At 37.6% G+C, this 17,897-nt stretch overlaps 1 protein-coding gene across 2 annotated transcripts in view; it reads left to right on the plus strand.

The window, feature by feature from the left end:
* The first annotated feature begins 491 nt into the window (after window positions 1-491).
* Window positions 492-17,897, plus strand: part of SHOC2 (SHOC2 leucine rich repeat scaffold protein) — an 82,533-nt gene continuing 65,127 nt past the window's right edge. The window contains exon 1 of one of the 2 annotated variants that reach the window (XM_052660992.1): window positions 492-538. The gene's annotated coding sequence lies outside the window, so the exon portion shown is untranslated. Of the gene's footprint in view, window positions 539-1,044; window positions 1,092-17,897 lie in introns of those variants that run through there. The other variant, XM_052660993.1, reaches the window with a different exon arrangement.

The raw sequence follows: 17,897 nt of genomic DNA on the forward strand, positions 1-17,897 counted from the left end.
TGTTGCCCAGGGCAACTGTGAGTCTGGGCGAAGGGAAAACTACGTCACACAGGAGACGGGAGGCCAGGAAACTCCCGTTGCCATTATCCGTTATGGCTGCCTTAGCGTCAACAGTAACTTCCGCTTGAGAGTTGTCGCTCTACCCTGCTGGAGGCTCTCTCTGTGGCCCAGCTAGCCAGCGGCGCCCAGTAGGCGGGAGAGAGGGCGTCCAGGAGCAGAGGAAAGAAAAAGGGCGCAGAGAGGGAAGCTGGCGCCAATACCTCACTCTGATTGGGTAGCGTCGCTGGCGACAGTGCGTCTGTCTGATTGGGCAGCGTTGGCGGCCCTGGCCCCGCCTGTTTCTCTTCCCCGGCGATTGACGGGCCTGCACTCGAGAGGTGGGGCGGGGCGGTAGGAGCGAGAGTGTGTGGAGGGGCGGGCGGGGCGGGGCGAGTGGGGGAGGGGCGGGCGGGGGGCGGCGGTTGGGCAGCGTCGCTTCCAAGGAGGAGGAGGAAGGAGGGCGAGCGAGGGGAGGATGGCGAAGTCCGGGCTCCTGACGGTAACCAGGGGCCGCCGAGGCGGGAGGGTGCCTGTTGGCCGGTTCTTCTTGCCTTCCTTCCTGTCCGTCGGGCGGTCGGTCGGTAGGGGGAGGCCCCGCGCGTCCTGACAGGCGCGAGCCGGCGGGGCCGGGGCGAGGCCCGAGGTGCCGGGGCCCTAGGAGGCGCCGCCGCCGCCGTTTTCCTGGGTGCTGTCGCCGGGAGGCCCGGGCCCTGGGACCTGACTCTCCTGTGGGCCCCGCAGCCGAGCACCGAGAGCGAGCCGGCCGGCTGACAGTGTCCTGGGGCCGGGCCTGCGGTGGCGGCGGGCGGGCGGGCGGCCGGGACAGCACCCGGCGAGGACTAACCGGCGCAAGGGCCGGGGCCGGGGCCGCCCGGAGGATAGTCTCGCTCCACTAGGCTCCTGGGGTCACCGGGCCCAGGCTGCGGGGCGCCCCGTGGGCGTGCGAATCGTTGGCGGGGGCCTTGGCGCAGCGGTAGTGATACGGGGTGGAGTCTTTCCTCGCCCCTTCCCCGAAGCCCACCGCGCTCACCGTCTCGGTTCCGTGAAGAGTGGTGAGTCGGCTTTGGGTGTGTTGCTTGGTGAAGCGAGTTGTAGGCATCCAAGAGTGCTCTGTTGGACATGCCTAATAGCAACCTTTTTCCGCGGAGGCTTTTAGGGGTAGAGGAAAAGTACTCTTCTCCCCGCCTTCCCCCCACCCCCCGCCCCCCAATGCTAGAGGCTTCGGGACAAAACGATCTTCCCCCAGCCCCTCAGTATCCATTGTTTTGTACCACCTCCCTCCTCTCTTTTAGGTACAAGAATGACTCCAAGCCATTAGTTGCCTTCCTTTCTTTTTTTTTCCTCAAAAATCAGCAGAGGGTTTGTGTAATTGTGTTAGTGTGGCTCTACAAACAGGTGAAATGAATACCGTTTCAATAGTTGGAAAGAAGATGCTTTTGTGTGTGTGTGTCTGTGTGTGTTTAAGCTTTCAGCCCTTTGAGTTGGTGATTTGATTTTCTTGTCTGTTGCTTTGTATCTGTAATGGGGGTGATGAGAATAAAAGAGGAAGCAATATTTTGCAATCTACCCAAAAAATGTTTTCTAAGTCTCTAGGGATGCTGAAGCAAAATTGTGTTGCAGATGTGGACTGCGTAGTATTTGCCTCCCTCATGATAAGTACCACCACCAGTCTATATCTAAGCTTACACCTGTGCAGTGTGGTACACTTCTTCGTAAATGTCAGCACTTTCTTCTTACTCAGTACTCAGGAGTAATAAAGTTGTATCTAAAACTATTTTTTGTTAGGTTTTCAGAATTTTAGAGTACACTTGTGTCACCAAGTATTTTTTACAGCATCAACCCTGAAAGATTGGCTTAAAGACCTCAGTTTATTAGTTGCTAATCTCTGCCCTCACCTTTACATGCTGTAGCCCTTGTAACTGTTTGTTACTATGTATTTGAGGAGATTTAGCTATTGAGTACAATTTGTGACATTCACCAAGCTTACAGTTCATAGTTTGAATTTGTTAAGTGTTTATGTTTTCTGTGTGACAGTGACAAGAATTATTAGGAATAATTATGTAAATGACCATTCCCTACCTACATAAGGATCTTAGACTGAATATGATAATCTTTTAAATACTAATTTGGACCTCAGGCACATTGTAAAAGTTTTAATTATGCGTATGCATTTTAAAATAGACCACAGAGAAATAAAGGCTTTGTCTAATGGTTTAAATGTAACATAAAGCTGACATATAGAACTATATTCTTGAAATGCCAGTTTGGAAATAACGGACATGGCCTATCTCTAAGGTTACTAGTTTTTCCCAACATTTGTTCAGTTTTTAAAAAACACATTGATCTCAGGTTGGCATTTGTTTTCTGATTTCTGATTGTTGATACAATTTTTCAGCTGTTTTTAAGAATTTTCTCTTTTATTTGTTATGAGTGGTAATGGATTAAAGAATGATGTTAAGAAATACATTAATAATTTGCAGCTGAGGTGTTTTGTTTTTTTGAGTTTTTAAGCTACCATATTCAGAAAGTTGATCAGAACTGTTTGGATAATGGTAACAAGTAAGACACAGCAACTTGTGAACTAGAAACCAGTCAGAAATTTGAAACATTTCACTTTTCAAACAGAACACTAAAATCATAAATTCTTTTGTTATGCTGGCTGGAATTACACTTTTTGAATTTTTTTTTGTTTCTTCAGTGACTTGGGAGAGGGCTTCTCCCATATTCAAGAGAGATAATAAACTGGAATTCTAGGTGGAATGCTCCCAAAGATGGCTTCTGAATAACTGCTGGTATATTTTTTTTTGCCTTGCTTTACCTGTATGGATTTTGAGGGCAAGCGTGAAAATTGAAATTCCTTGTTATCCAGGCAATTAAATTGCAGTCATATTTGTTTTAAAAATATGCTGTATTATCAATATTTGTTGTGTAATTTAATATTTCTGTAAGACTTGTATTCTTTAAACAGTTTAAATAGTTTTTAGATTTTAAATATCATATGAGAAAAGAATACCAGAATCTGTTGTGGTTTTTTTTTTTAACTGAAAAATATACACTAACCTGGGCATGCAGATTTAAGGATGAATTTCTTTGGAGGTTGAAGATTAAATGAAAGACTATATCTTCATAGGATTCAGTTCACTGTATCATTTGTGTATTTTTCATGAATGAAAAAGCATAGAATATATGCTTATAGTAATTAAAAAAAATCACAAGACCAAAACACTCTCAAAACAATAAAAAACAACAAAAGAAAAACAAGTTGACTCCTGTCCTTCAGTGAGTTCTGAGGTTCTATAACTTGGGCTTAGTGAAGGTATTCTTGAACTGGATTATAAGATATCAATTAGGAGAGGAAACTTAGATATAAAACTTTGATATTTCCTAATAAGATCCGTGGGGAATCTGTAAATATTTTGTTATAGATGAATTAGAAATGGGCTGTAATTTAGCAGCAGAATGATAAAGTACTTGTATGGGATACTTGAAAAAGGAGTACTGCAAATAAATTTGTTGCTATTTTTGCTTATTATTTGACTTGTATTTCCTGCATTACATATCTCATATTAGGCATATATAGGTCAGGTTTGCTATTCTTGTCTTCTGAATTTTACATTGTATCAAGGTTGTGTACTATATATCTTTCTGGAAATATTTTTTTCTGTTAAATTTTGTATTTTACTATCAACTCTGACTTTTAAAATATTAAAAATTTCTGTCACAAGTTGGCCTATAGTGTGCTTCAAGTATTGGAGTGCTCTGAAATGTAATTGTCAACCAGTGCAGGTAGAAGAGAACATGCGTAAGTCTAAGAAACTGATTCATGTTCTAAAATATGTAGTTGCATTATTTTAACATAATGTTTCTTCTTTGGCATTTTCTCCTGGTTCCCAGTTTTTTAGCACATCTTTTACTCAGCAAATCAAAGTTCTAATGTATGAAAAGCATATTCTAATTGCAGAGGGCTCTTCAGCTTTTGAGATGTTGCTAACATATGTGCTTTTTGAGAAAGTATGATGTTCCCATTATCAAGATTTAAAGAACTAATTAGATTATTTCACACTATGTATCTCATTCCAACTTTTGTAAATATCGTAACTGGTCACAGAAAGTAGTTCATGCTAGAAAAGGTTAAAGTTTCTTTTATTGGAAATAATGAACATATTGCTTGAAGCTAAAACATTAAAAGAGGGTATGATTTGTTCCTATGTGAAAGACTGCTCTGAAATATTTTGGATTGTCTATTTTCTAATGTTCATAGCACTGTGAACACACAATTTAAGCATCTTATTTGCCCCCAGTTTATAAACCTTGCAAGTTTAGTTAAGTAATTTCACCATTGACAGATAAATATTTTTCTTTTAGTTTTTCTAATGCCTTGTAGGTAGAAATGATGTGTTCTGACATGGATGATGTCTAGAATTTGGAGTTAATTTCATCAGTTAAATTTGGGCTTTCTCTGTTTCCAGATTTGTGTTGTACAACACTGCCTTCAGGACTTTCACAGTTTTGTAGATAGTTTTTAATTAACCTTTGAATTTTGTTGTGTGAGTGTTTCTCACTGGTTTCACACTCACTCATGTCACAGACCTTCTCCTGAGTGCTGTGTGTCCCGGTCTGTGAAGGCACAGAGATAAAGGTGCTGTTTCCTGCTTTCAGTAAGTTCATGGTTTGTTGCATGAAGGGGGCAAACAGTAGTGAATTGTTTCGCAGTGTGACAAGTGCTTTGGTAGCAGTATACACTGAAGAACTCAGATGGATCAATTCAGACTGCATGTATAATCAACAGTGCTTACTGAAGGATACAACCTGAACTATCTTGAGGAATAAGTTGGATGGAGGCTAGAAAAAGCATAGAAGTTAGAGATGTTAAGGTCCATTTGGAGAATTGCAGGGAATAACAATTTGGAGTCCATCTATGACCTAATGTTAATATTTTAAGTGATACAGTAGGCTTTCATTAAAGTTATTATTTTTAGAGATTGTATGCCTTTTGTGCCTCATTTAATTTGAGGCTTGAACTGTGGATCTGCATTAATGTTAGGAATCTGCTCCAAATTATTATTTAAAATTTTTAACTAAGTATATTTTCATAGTTAAATAGAAGAAGAACATATCAGCCTAACGTGAAATAATTCTGAAGCATGGAACTTGGATAATGATAAAATGTTTCCAAATCATATTTAAATGTATTTTTCTCATATCATACTTAAATATATTTTTCTCAGCCTTCATGTATCATGTTAAGAGTAACATTTATGAATTTCCTTCCTTAGAACTCATGGTGAGTTATTTTGCAGATATTTAAAATGCACTCTTCTAAGAACATTAAAAATAGCCTCTTTCCATACTTATTCAGAGTGCCACTCTTTGCTTAAAAGTCAGACTGTATGATCAGTAGTTATATCCTGGTAGCCTGCTAGAAGTTTTTGTATGCCTTTAAAAGTTTTTTAAGATTTAAAAGTTCTCTGAACTTGACTATTAAAAAGTAATTTTTCATGCAGTATGATTTAATACTTACTTGAGGATGAAATGAAGGCTCTTCAGCTCTCCCAGCGTGCCCGTAGTTTCCCATTTTAAAAATTCTCATACTTGGCTTTTTTTCAGTCCTTCCTGTTGGGGCTTCCTTGATAGCTCTGCTGGTAAAGAATCCGCCTGCTGTACGGGAGACCCCGGTTCTATTCCTGGGTCAGGAAGATCTCCTGGAGAAGGGTTAGGCTACACACTCCAGTATTGTTGGTTGAGCTTCCCTGGTGGCTCAGACAGTAAAGAATCTGCCTGCAATGTGGGAGGCCTGGATTTGATCTCTCGGAAAGATCCTCTGGAGGAGGGCGTGGCAACCCACTCCAGAATTCTTACCTAGAAAATCCCCATGGACAGAAGAGAATGGCAGATTATAGTCCATGGGGGTCACAAAGAGTCGGACATGACTGAGCCACTAAGCACAGCAATCCTTTCTGTTATTTTCATTATAGAAATCTGAGAAATTCCTTTTTAAATGTTTCACATTTTAGCAATTCCCATATAAATGTTATAACGTCTCACTTATCTCAAGGTTATCTTTTAGGAAACTAAAACTTTCTGGTGTCATCTCCTTGGATACAACCCCTTGCTCTCTTAACCTGGCTAACCTCCTAATTGCTGGTCAAACCCCAATATCACATCTTTGGGGAAGCCTTTGATCTCTAGTTAGATTCTCCTGTTTTAAGGTCTCCCACCTGTTATTTCCTTTTTATAATACTCATCATTTTTGTAATGATGTGTTTAATGTCTTTGTCTTTTGTGCATTACTGTAAGCTTCATGATGAGCATCAAGTATTTCTGTGCTCTTTACTACCATTTCTCCAGTACACAATGTCTACCTTGTAAGGCTTCTAATAGAAAATTTGTCTAGGGCCCCCAAACAAACAGGCCAAAAAGGACAAAGATATCATAGTGCTTTTGCTCTTAAACACATTTTCTGCTCTTAGAACCCCCTAGGCCTTAATTGAGGGATCTTTAAAATTTTATAATGTACAATTATTTTAAGGTTTGGTAGCCAAATGTAGAAAGGACTGGGGTACTCCTAGAGGCCTTATGAAAGTTGAAAATAAGAGCAAGGGTAAAGTACTTAAAAAGCAGATGTAAGACATTAAAAAATATCAGCGTAAGGCAAATTAATGTGATAAATACTTAAAATCTTTTAAGATGCCATTTATTTTATATGTAGAATAGTATAGCAAAAATGATGACATAAGGTCATGACAAAGGTATTAGTTGCTGTTGGTAAATTTTGATAATGACACAGGAGCAGATACTATATTTCAGAAAGGTTTCCATCTAAAATGATAACAAGTTTTAATGTTAGCCTTTTGTTATTGGGAAGATTTGCTTAATGAGATGAAACATAGTAGATATTATAAGTATTTATTAAGTAAAATTACGTTGAAGAAAATAATCAAAAGTCCTGATTCAGTGCAGTATATTATTACTGCCTTAAAAGTTTTTGGATTTTATACCCACCGTGTGTTTCTTTGTGTACTGAGGTACGAAATACGTAAAACTGAATAACAACATGTTTATCAGTTTTGAATGAAAACATACCTGTTGCAGTGATATGACAGAATGACATAAAGCAACTTTTAAACTGTTAAAGAGAGTAGTGGTTTAGTTGCTAAGTCGTGTCTGACTTTTGTGATCCCATGGACTGTAGCCTGCCAGGCTCCTCTGTCCATGGGATTCTCCAGGCGAGAATACTGGAGTGGGTTGCCATTTCCTTCTCCAGAGGATCTTTCCGACCCAGGAATTGAACTTGGGTCTTCTGCATTGCAGGCAGATTCTTTACCAACCGAGCTATGAGGGACGTCCTTAAACAGTAAGTTTTCTTGTTAATTTTTGGCATTTTTGGTAACCTAGACTGGAAAAATTAGATTGGAGGTCATAATTACTTGTTTTAGAAGTCTGTGGAATGTTGCATCTTGGATGACCTGAAGTATATTATTTTTAATTCAGCTTTGTTCTTTTTATGTCTTCTGGGATAAAGAATTTGATATTTCACTTAAAGGGCTTTAGTTCTGGTTCACATAAATTTATTGTCTTAGTTTTGTAATCGATTGTGTTCTCTGACTATATAAGGATAGGTAAAAGAGCTGGTTATTCCTTATTTTGTTGCTAAAACAAATATTGGTTTATCTACCATGTGTTAATTTTAGTTTTAAAGTCATAGAAATGGGATACTTATATACCAGGCAGCTTAAAATAGTAAGGTTTTATGATTTAATTTTGAAAACATTTATTTCTGTACTTTGGAAGTAGGGATTTGAAATTCTTAATACTAGAAATATGGCCTAGTTTCAGAACACCCACTAAGCAACTGTGGAAACTCAGCATGCTAAATGGCTTATAGTGCTGCAGTATTCTTTAATTTATCCCACCTCCTGTTATATAATAGCTTATAGTAGTACACACAGAACATGAGTATTTAGGACAAGAACAAAGTGTATTGAAGGTCCAGAACGTGAGACTGTGTTGGGCTTTGGATTGGGCAGGAAAGACCTAAAGATGATCAAATATAATGATGGTCAATGGGTGAGTCAGTGACATAAATCAGTTAATGTTTTAGGTTGCAGATAAGGCATGAAAAGCAAAAATTGTTTTGGGACTTGAGAACAATGATTCTTTAAAATGGAGTCACAGTTTTTGAAACAAACAGTTAATTCTATTAAAATTTATTAATATTTTTATTTAAAAAGTTGACAACTCTTGTGAAATTGTCATGATGCTTGTGTACAGGACTAAGTATTTCAATGTAAATAATTTTATACATTTCCCCCAGAATGTTGTGCAACCCTACTGTTGCAGCGTTGTATCAGACTGTGAGAAATAGATATTGAAACTGATTAGAAACTAACTGTAAAGTATGAAACTAGTTTATATCCATTATTCAGGATAGTATACTGTCAAGGCATTTTATAAAACATACTTTTTACCAGCTTATTTTGTTAATTAAAAAAGGTACTGAGTTGATCTATGCTAATTATTATTATCAGACAAATGGATTTTAGAGTTAAATGTTTCAGTTTAAAGATTTTGTGATATGAGAAAGGAAGGACTTAATAAATTTGCTTTTAAAGTCAGCTATGTAATTTTTATAGCGTTAGCTCCGTGAGTAGTGCTTTAATGCATGACTAATTGTCTACATGCAAAAATAAACTTATCTGGCCTCTTTTCAATTGGAGCTCACTTATACCTGATATTTACACACACACACACACACACACAAACACACACACACATATTATGCTAATTGATACTTTTATAATGACCCTGTAGTAAGCTCTTGAAGATTTTTGTTTTATCAAAGAAAGTTAAAATTAAGTTTCATATAACTGAAGTTGTAACCTATCCCTTCTCCAGGGGATCTTCCTGACCCAAGATTTAAACCAGGGTCTCCTGCATTGCGGGCAGATCCCAGCTGAGCCACCAGGGATGCCCATTATGTTCGAATTCTTTGAAAATGAATAATCCACGTAGATCATGTGTAAAAATAACAAATAATTTCTTAATTGATACATCTTTTTTTCTGACTGTATCATTACCCAGCTTTTATAACTGAGTTTGATAATATTTGAGTTGCTTCTGAGAGTAATTGAAATTAAGTATGGCCAAATAATGTTTTTTTTTTTTTTCTGGCATAATTTAAATAATAAATCAGTTGCTACCTGCAAATTACTAAATGATTTACATTTTTATGATGTAAGAATTTTTTACATTAAAGCTTCTGTAAACTATGTGGGACTCATATTTTGCAGTTATAGTCACACAGTAGTAGATAGTACATCTAACCAGTTGGGAACTGGTTAGATTTAATATGTTAAATTGCAAAAAAAAATTTTTTTTTAAAATATATATTCAAATCTATAAGCATGGGCTGCCTTTCCATATTTAGAGTAGGTTCTTATGGGAGAAAATCTTTATTAACCTTAAGTTAAATTGGGCTTGACTGTTCCATGTTTTTCTTTTGATCTTGTATGAGGAAGACTTTTGCTTTGGGGTATTTTTTAAAATGTAATACAGAGATAATGAGATTATATTATTAAGGCCCCCAAATGTAAATCCTGTTTTAACAGCTGTTAGGATGAATAGATAAAGAACTGAGCATACTGGTCTTCATCTGAATAGTCTAAAAAGTGAACTATAGAAATATGAGAAAACCTTTGTTTTATAATAAAGGCAACTTATTAAATACTGACTCTTAAATGTAATATGCCTGCCTTGAGACCACACTCCTTTAATCTTGCTGTGTGTGGTAAATTTATTTTTGTTTATATTTTTTTCCTGACAGTTTCTGATAGTTTATAGAAGGAGTAATGGTCAGACTTTATGATCAGACAAGATCTAGTGAAGAAATGTGTGGTTTTATACACACAAAAAGCAATTGAGATTAATTTTTAGCTTAAAAGTACTGAAAATCAAATTCTAAGTTGAAAATACTTTTGAAGTACTGTAGTCACCTTAGTGCATATAACCTAAGATAGCAATTACATTTTATCTCGTTTGCTTTACACTGATAATTAGGTAACCAACTTTTTGATTTATTGCCAATTAGCCCATGTTAAAGAGTAAGTGTCCTTTGAGAATACTTAGGTTCTGTGTGACATGTTTTGAGTTCCTGGGAAAGAGAGGCTGTTAAAGCAAATATTCACAAATCTTTTTTTTTTTTAGACTGTGTGGCCTAAGAACTTTTCAGATTAAGTTTGATTAAGATATGACATTATTATATCTTAGTTATATTGAGACATTTGAATTCCCCCTATCCCACCTCTTCCTTTTATTTTGCTGGAGAATCTTAACAATTTATGTATATAGTGAAATGTTGTACAAGAGAGCGGTAATCTCAATTATGGCTTGACTTTTAGGTTGAGTAAACAGATTTTCAGTTCTTTGCTCAAAACTTTTGTTTGCTCAGAATCAAAATTACATAATAAATCTGTGCTTTCCCATAAGAAGGAACACCAGATTTCTTGAAAAACTCTCATGTATTTGTTACTGTATAAAATTTAGTTTCCGTGCATCTTAGGCCAAACTATTGCACCTTGCCTCTTTAGAAAAGGGGGGAAAATGAATTTAGAGATGCTGTGAGTTGTGCACTCTTGCCTTGATTCTAATTAACATGGACTAATATAGAACAATTTATTTATTTAGAGCTATTTCTTTAGCCTACATAAAAATTAATTCTTGCATCATGTTCATTCATGCTGCTTAAGGCAGTGTTTTTCCATTTCTCTCTGAACAGTAACGTTCCTTTGAACATGTTAATTTTGGGTACTTTCTCAATCTTTGGTCTTCCAGTTTTGAAGATTCTGTTTTTAACTAGAATTACAAAAATACATAGCTTTATGTGATTTGGAGGGGAGAGCAGTTTATTTCTTTCAACTAGTAAAAGAATATAAGGAGCATTTCAGATCTTTATAAACAAAGGAAAATAGTTGAAATCTTGTCATTTTAGTTATTCATTAAAAAATCTGAGTGATTTAATTTTAAGTTGAGTATAGGGGAATATGCAATGAGACAAGATTTTTGTCTTTGCTTATTCAACTGGTTTCAGCAAGTGTTTACTATATGCTTATTGTGTGCTTAATAAAAAGTTCATAGTGCTTTTGAAGTTGTAAAGTACTTTAGAGTAAAACTGTAGGAAGTCTGCTATTTAGTAGGGTAGATAAAGCCCAAGTTAACAAATACTCAACAATTCTTTCAATAAATTAAACTGTTAGGTATTATTTTATAACTATTGGAATAAAACTGTGAAAAAGACAGTAAGCTCCCTGTTTTCCCACTGCTTTAAATGAGGGAGTGAAATAGCTAATCTGACAAGTATGATACAGTGTGAAAAATACTCTGATAGGGGAAGTTTTAAGTGGGAGCACAGAGAGGGGAGACAGTATTCAGAAATGCTTTTGAATAGTCAGGAAGGACTCCCCTGATCTTTAAACTGAGATCTGAAGGGTGCATGGAGCTAGCTCAGTGAAGAACTGTAAACCTGTTTGTATTGTTGTTCAGTTGCTCAGTCATGTCCGACTCTTTGCAGCCCCATGGACTGTATAGCACACCAGGTTTCCCTGCCCTTCGCTATCTCCCTGAGTTTGCTCAACCCCATGTTTGTTGAGTCGATGATGCCATCCAGCCGTCTCATCCTCTGTCACCCCCTTCTCCTGCCCTCAGTCTTACCCAGCATCAGGGTCTTTTCCAGTGAGTCAGCTCCTCGCATCAGGTGGCCAAAGCATTGGAGCTTCAGCATCAATCCTTGCAAACCATATTCAGGACTGATTTCCTTTAGGATGGACTGATTTGGTCTCCTTGCTGTCCAAAGCACGCTTCAAGAGTCTTCTCCAACATGACAGTTTGAAAGCCTCAATTCTTCATCGCTCAGCGTTCTTTATGGTCCAACTCTCACATCTGTACATGACTACTGGAGAAACCATAGGTTTGACTAGAAGGACTTTTGTCAGCAAAGTGATAAATATACTGATAAATATAAATATATAGAATATTTTATACTTTATAAATATACTGTCTAGGTTTATAATAGTTTTTCTTCCAAAGAGCAAGTAACTTTTAGTTTCATGGCTGCTGTCACCATCCACAGTGATTTTGGAGCCCAAGAAAATAAAGTGTGTCACTGTTTCCATTGTTTCCCCATCTATTTGCCATGAACTGATGGCACCAGATGCGATGATCTTAGTTTTCTGAATGTTGAGTTGTAAGCCAGCTTTTTCACTCTCCTCTTTCGCTTTCATCAAGAGGCTCTTTAGTTCTTCTTTGCTTTGTGCCATAAGGGAGGTGTCATCTGCATATTTGAGGTTATTGATATTTCTCCTGGCAATCTTGATTCCAGCTTGCTTGCGCTTCCTCCAGCCCAGCATTTTCCATGATGTACTCTGCATATAAGTTAAATAAGCAGAGTGACAATATACAGCCCTTACATACTCCTTTCCCAGTTTTGAACTAGTCCATTTTTCCATGTCTAATTCTGACTGTTGCTTTTTGAACTGCATACAGGTTTCGCAGGAGGCAGGTCAGGTGGTCTGGTATTCCCATCTCTTTCAGAATTTTCCACAATTTGTTGTGATCCACACAGTCAAAGGCTTTAGCATAGTCCATGGAACAGAAGTAGAAGTTTTTCTGGAATTCTCTTGCTTTTTTTATGATCCAGCAGATGTTGGCAGTGTGATCTCTGGTTCCTCTGCCTTTTCTAAATCCAGCTTGTACATCTGCAAAATTCTCTGTTCATGTACTGTTGAAGCTTAGCTCGAAGGATTTTGAGCATGACCTTGCTAGCATGTGAAATGAGTGCAATTGTGAGGTAGTTTGAACATTCTTTGGCATTGCAGTAACCTTTTCCAGTCCTGTGACCACTGGTGAGTTTTCCAAATTTGCTGGCATATTGAGTGCAGCACTTTAACAGCATTGTTTTTTAGGATTTGAAATAGCTCAGCTGGAATTCCATCATCTCCACTAGTGTTGTTTATAGTAATGCTTCCTAAGGCCCACTCCAGGATGTCTGGCTCTAGATGAGCGACCATACCATGATGGTTATCGGGTCATTAAGACCTTTTTTGTACAGTTCTGCCACCTCTTTGTAATATCTTCTATTAGGTCCATACCGTTTCTATCCTTTATTGTGCCCATCTTTGCATGAAATGTTCCCTTGGTATCTTTGATTTTCTTGATGAGATCTCTAGACTTTTCCATTCTATTGTTTTCCTCTGTTTCTTTGCATAGATCATTTAAGAAGGCTTTCTTATCTGTCCTTGCTATTCTTTGGAACTTTGCATTCAGATGGGTGTATCTTTCCTCTTCACTTGCCTTTCGCTTCTCTTCCTTTCTCAGCTATTTGTAAGGCCTCCTCAGACAGCCATTTTGCCTTTTTGCATTTCTTCTTGGGGATGGTTTGATCACTGCCTCCTGTAGAGTGTCACAAACTTCCGTCCATAGTTCTTCAGGCACTCTATCAAATGTAATCTATTTGAATCTGTTTGTCACTTCCACTGTATAATCATAAGGGATTTGATTTACATCATACCTGAATGGCCTGGTGGTTTTCCTTACTTTCTTCAATTTAAGCCTGTTTTTTGCAAGAAGGAGTTCATGATCTGAGCCACAGTCAGCTCCTGGTCTTTTTTTGTGCTGACTGTTTGGAGCTTCTCCATCTTCAGCAGCAAAGAATATAATCCATCTGATTTTGGTATTGTCCATCTGGTGATGTCCGTGTGTAGAGTTGTCTGTTGTGTTGTTGGAAGAGCATGTTTGCTATGACCAATGCGTTATCTTGGCAAAACTCTGTTAGCCATTGCCCTGCTTCATTTTGTATGCCAAAGCCAAACTTGCCTGTTACTCCAGGTATCTCTTGACTTCCTACTTTTGCATTCTAGTCCCCAGACGAAAAGGACACTTTTTTTTTTTTTGGTTTTAGTTCTAGAAGATCTTGTAGGTCTTCATAGAACCGTTCCAATTCATCTTTGGCATAGTGGTTGGGGCATAGATTTGTATTACTATAATATGAATGGTTTGCCTTGAAAACGAACTAAGATCATTTTATGCTGGTTTATGATCAAATGAAATAGCTCCTGTAAAGTCTTAGGGACAAGAGCTAGCAGAACTTGGGGGGTTGGAAAGAAGTGTATGTGACCAGAGGACAAGGTGGGGAATGTTGGAATTGTGGCTGAAGTCAGGGGCCAGATCATGAAAGGCTTGAGAATTATTGCTAAGAATTTTGGATTTTATCTTGAGGGCTATGTTTGTGGGACCACCCCCTTTCCCATCCAGGTGTTTTAATTTGGACAGTTGGTCGATTAGATTTGAGTATTTGAAAAGAAAGAAAGTGAAGTCGCTCAGTCGTGTTCACCTCTTTGCGACCCCATGGACTATAGCTTGCCGGGTTCCTTCATCCATGGGATTTTCCAGGCAGAAATACTGGAGTGGGTTGCCTTTCCTTCTCCAGTAAATCTTCCTGACCCAGGGATGGAACCTGGGTCTCCCACATTGCAGGCAGACTCTTTACCATCTGAACCACCAGGAAATCCCTGAGTATTTGAAAGATTACTTTAATTACAGTGTAGTGATTAGAATAAGAATAAGGTTGGGAGTGGATGCTTGAGACCAGTTACAAAGCTATTACAGGAGAATGTTCAGTGGACCTGGCTCAGGGTAGTGGCATTGAGAATGAAGAGACGTTGAAGAGTCAGGAGTAATTTTATGGGAAGAACGAGTAGGATTTAGTGATTGTTAGGATATGAAAGATGAAGGAGAGAGAGGAGTCAGTATGACTTTAGGATTCCTGGCCCTCTCCCACTCTTACAGTTGATCTCTTCTTAGGTGTTGTCTGTTTAAGAAGAAGCCTTTCCAAGGCTCGTAAGTGCCTTTGTGCTTTAACAGTTCTTACCACACTGTTTTTGCCTTTACACTTGTTTGTTAGCTTACAGGTAAGGATAATATGCTTTATTATATGGTTGCATACTTGGCACCTTATGCAGTTCATGGCATTTAGTATATTTTAAATGTTGACTGAATGAAACTATAGTTTTTATATTTATAAAATATTCATAATTGAAGAAAAAGCTGGTTTCTGAACTGCCAGTATTCAGAAATTTGGTTTTATAACTTCAATATGAATCAGATCACTCCAGGCACTTTTGAATATCTCTTGTAAGAGCAGTGTACATTACAGTTCAGATCTGAAGTATTGGCTATATTTGGTTCCTCATGAACTATTGTGGACTAATTTAAATGGGTTTGATTATTATGTCGCTCTCCTCTAGTATTGTATGTTAGAGTTTTCTTTGTCAGTTTAAAAGTGAACATAACCGAACTATCATCCTCTGTTTCAAAATGAACATAGCTGTTTCTTTCCCCTCTCACTGATTATAAAAGGAGGGAATTCTTCTTGTATATATTTTAAAAAATGATACAAAGATAAATAAAAGTGAAAGCCATTCTTATAACCAAGGATAAACATTGCTATCATTTGATTAAGACTTTACGATTTATATATATATGTGTATATGAACAATATCATTAAGTTAAAAAATTGAGACAAGAAATACTTTATATATAATTACCTATATGTGCACACACACACACACACACATATATATCCTTCATAGGAAGAATTCTCATAACTAGTATATAGTCAAGTAACTCAATAGTAGTGGAATGCTAAACTTAAATTCCTGCAAGAGATCAGGCAGGTAACATAAAGGGTGAACTCAGTAGGGATTATATATGAGATTGTTGAGTTGGAGAGCACTGTGTGGGCACAACTTCTGTTCACCACTAGTTGGTTTTTATCATTAATAAATGTTGACCCAGTGATACCCGCATTTAAAATTTTTTTTTAAATGAGAAGTAGTAGTCTGAATTTGTATGTGAAACTTCCAGTGATTGCTACTGCTGCTAAGTCACTTCAGTCGTGTCCGACTCTGTGTGAACCCATAGATGGCAGCCCACCAGGCTTCTCCGTCCCTGGGATTCTCCAGGCAAGAATACTGGAGTGGGTTGCCATTTCCTTCTCCTCCAATGATTAAATATTGGCAAATTAAGAAAAATTAAAACCATGATGAGTATTATACATAATGTAGCTATAGTCTGTATTTTGCCTGAATACCACAAACAGTGGAAGAATGGAAAGATTTCTTCACCGTCACTAATCAAAGAAATACAGATTAGATAATGTCATTTTTCATACATCAGGTTGATAAAAATGAGAAAGAATAATGATTGTCAAGATTGAAAGAGTGTAGTAGATTTATGCATTCTCTTTGGAAGAAGATGGTTTAGAACTACTTATACATATTTTAGTGCTTCTCTGGTGGCTCAGCCGGTAAAGAATCTGTCTGCAATGCAGGATACCAGGGTTCAGTTCTTGGATTGGGGAGATCCCCTGGAGAAGGGAATAGCAACCCACTCTAGTATTCTTGCTGAAAAAAATCTATGGACAGAAGAGCCTGGTGGGCTACGGTCCAGAGGGTTGCAAAGAGTTGGACATGATTGAGCAGCTAACACTAGCATACATATTTCAAATGCACTTTAGTTTTGACTGAACAGTTCTGCTTTCAGGACCCTGCCTTATGGAAATACTGGTTCCTGTGTATGAAGATTTATGTTCAGTGAAGCATTATTTGTGCTACCCACCCCCCGAGAAGGCAAATAGAAATAACCTAAATGTCAGTTGATAAGAAAATGATTAAGTAAATTATGGTGTAGTCATACCACAAATTATAACAATGAAAAGGAATGAAGGATATCTGTGTTCTTGTGTAGAAAGAGTCCATAGTTTGTTGTTGGTGTTGTTCAGTTGCTAAGTTGTGTCTGACTCTTTCTGACTCTTTGTGTCCTTCACTGTCTCCCAGAGTTTGCTCAAATTCATGTCTGTTTGAGTCAGTGATGCTATCTAACCATCTTGTTTTCACTGCCCCCTTCTCCTTTTGCCTTCAGTCTTTCCCAGCATCCAGATCTTTTGCAGTTGGCTCTTCGCATCAGGTGGACAAAGTATTGGAGCTACAACAACAGGCCTTCCAATGAATGTTCAGGGTTGATTTCCTTTAGGATTGACTGGTTTGATCTTGCAGTCCAGGGAACTTTGAAGAGTCCATAATTTACTGTTTATCATTTATGTGCAAAATTGTAATTTTATACCTAAATTTATGTGTGTATGCTTATCATTTTAAATGTCTGATACTCTATCGTGTGGCACCATAATTTATTGACACTGTTGATGTGCATGTAAGTTATTTCTAATGTTTGGTATTTATATGCACATTTCTTTGAACACCTTTTGACATTTGTGTTTGTAATGTCTCTAAAGATAAATTCCTTTTGTATATTATACAGTAACATATTAAATGTCTGAGCTTTCATAGATACTTTTAAGAAGTACATTTGTCTCTGAGAGTTTGCTGTTTGTAACCTAAGATCTGAGTAAATGTACCTTAGGCATAGTGGTCAAAGAACTAATAAAAAAATGGCACTGTGTTCAGTTATCTTAGATTCCTTAAGATTTTTAAGGGTAATTTAAGTACTGATTTCTGTCTGGTCAATATATGCTTATGATACAGAGTCCAAAAGATACAGACATATGCAGCAAATATTTCTCCTACTCTGAGACTTCTGCCTAGTTTTCTTTCCTACAAAACCACTATCAGTTTTGTGTGTACCTCTGTATTTTGTACATATAAGCATATATTTATATATATATTTTCCCATAAATAGCCCAGTATGCTGTTCTACACTTGGGTTTTTCTCACTTAGTTATAATTAATATAATATTTTTGCAGTGCTTTGTATGTTCTAGAGCCTGTTGTAATAAGCATTTTAGTACTTAT

Source organism: Budorcas taxicolor, chromosome 23, assembly GCF_023091745.1.
Source record: "Budorcas taxicolor isolate Tak-1 chromosome 23, Takin1.1, whole genome shotgun sequence".
Classification (NCBI taxonomy): domain Eukaryota; kingdom Metazoa; phylum Chordata; class Mammalia; order Artiodactyla; family Bovidae; genus Budorcas; species Budorcas taxicolor.